This window comes from Phalaenopsis equestris, unplaced genomic scaffold (genome assembly GCF_001263595.1).
Source record: "Phalaenopsis equestris unplaced genomic scaffold, ASM126359v1 Scaffold000002, whole genome shotgun sequence".
In the NCBI taxonomy this organism is placed as follows: Eukaryota; Viridiplantae; Streptophyta; class Magnoliopsida; order Asparagales; family Orchidaceae; genus Phalaenopsis; species Phalaenopsis equestris.
Window position 1 is genome coordinate 10,291,596 of NW_018164444.1, and position 1,958 is coordinate 10,293,553.

Here is a 1,958-nt window from a genome sequence, read left to right on the forward strand (position 1 = left end):
CAGTGACTTCCCAAACTATCCTACTGTGTGGCTGCATTTTTAGAAAAGATGTTATTTGAATGTTTAATCCTGCCAATTTTATTATTTAGGACTTACATTTGCATAATACCCGATTATGCAAATAACCCACAGAGAAATGAGGGTTTACGTCGTACCACACAACAACCTCAGAACCTAAAGCGAGTTAGGACTTATGCTGCACAACCTGTTGTGCAGGGGCCTAAAAGAGGGTGAGGATTTACGTCGCTTTAGGCGAGCTACCTCGAAGTCCTATGGGTTGTTATTATACTAGGAAGAGATAATGCTGAAGAAGATTTTCTTGTTGCTCGCTCCAAGCTCCTCGTCCTGCTGCCCACAAAGTTGGCTCCAAACTCCTGTTGTAGCGACGGCTCCAAGCTTTAAGTGTTTGAGATTGATGATTTGTGCTTCTCAGTTTTGGTGTAGTGTTTGGTTTTGTATGGAGAATAAGCAAATCGCAGGTAAATAAAATGTACTTGAAATGTAAAATGCAATAAAGTAAAATACTGTAGATAAACTGTAAAAGCGTTCCTGGGCATCTCCTACTGTTGTGTTATTAATGTTGCGAGGATAGCATGATTTGCAGGAGATTTAAATAAACTTGCAAGAAAATTAAACAATATGAGAAAACCCAACGCGAAAGTCAGAAAAATGAGTTGTAAAAAATCACAAGCAAAAGAAACCATTAGCCACATATGAAAAATCAGGACTGGGTGTAAGACATTAGTAAAAGTGGGGGCTCAGAGCTGGACTATGTGTTTCCCGACCTTGGGTAAGAGTTGTCAACCCGACAATCTACAGAAGGCAGTCCTTAAGCTCGATCCAAATGACTAACCATGGATTTTTATAAATTTTCATAGAAATGTTTTCATGCAAAAATTGTTCAAGTCTTTTTTTATGTAGAGTTCTCTTTAGCATGCAAAAGAAATTTTTATTTTATTTTTGTAAATATTTTGTAAAGTCGTACAGTCCACAGGCTAGTCACTCTAATCGTGCTAGAACTATTGACAACCTAAGAGTGTCGGGGCAACAATCCCATCAAGAGTCGGCGAATAGTATCATGGATCTTTGTCTCTCCCTTATTGAAGATCTTTGAGGTAGGAGATACTATTCTAATAATTTCACTTCGTATCCTTCGTTTAAGCACACATAAGCAATGTCGTCATCGCCCTCGCCACTTAGACCCTAGACTCATCCTAGTCCGATGATCCATATGTGGCGTTAACAAATTTCCCCAACTGCCAGGAGGATTTGAGTGTAATATTCAAGCTCAAATCCCGATGCATTGGGTTTCATTGTAGGTTAAGTCATTGAGGGAATTTCACTGTTGATTTAATTAAGGAAGCATGGGTCACGTCTCGGTGCATTCTGGTGTCTAGTGTCTTGATCAGTTTGTGAATTAGAGTCAAGTGTCTAGTTTCATTGTGCATTCGAAGATTAGGTGAATAAAGTCTTACCTAAGGTATATTCCTAAAACCTTGGGAGGCTACACTGCAGAGATTAGGTAGATGGGCTCTCACCTAAGGTGTGCTCCTAAAGACTAGGAAACCTATATTGAGGATTAGGTGAATGAGCCCTCACCTAGGGTGTGCTCCTAAAATCTAGGAAACCTACACTAAGCGCTAGGTGGATGGGCTCTCACCTAGGGTGTACACCTAAAGTCTAAGAGGTCTACACTGAGGACTAGGTGGATGGGTTCTCACCTAAGGTTAAGAGGTCTACACTGAGGACTAAGTGGATGGGTTCTCACCTAAGGTGTGTGCTCCTAAAACTCTAGGAAACCTACTCTTTAACTTATGCTTAAGGTGATTTAAGGTTTTCTATATCTTCCAATTAATTAAATCATCAATCCCCATTTTTATGACTTAACCATTTAAAAAATAACAAAACAAACGAAAAGAAAAGATTGATCCGCTTTCAAATCTAACAAATCAAAAAAA

The 1,958-nt window shown here is 39.2% G+C and overlaps 1 protein-coding gene and 1 long non-coding RNA gene across 3 annotated transcripts in view; one reads left to right on the top strand and one right to left on the bottom strand.

Moving 5' to 3' along the window:
• LOC110026878 (DNA excision repair protein ERCC-1) overlaps nt 1-1,958 on the bottom strand; it is a 32,477-nt gene that overhangs the window by 17,755 nt on the left and 12,764 nt on the right. The window lies entirely within an intron of this gene.
• Nucleotides 1,644-1,899, top strand: LOC110026889. Its single transcript, XR_002294280.1, has 2 exons — nt 1,644-1,687; nt 1,735-1,899. It is a non-coding gene; the product is annotated as an uncharacterized LOC110026889 (long non-coding RNA).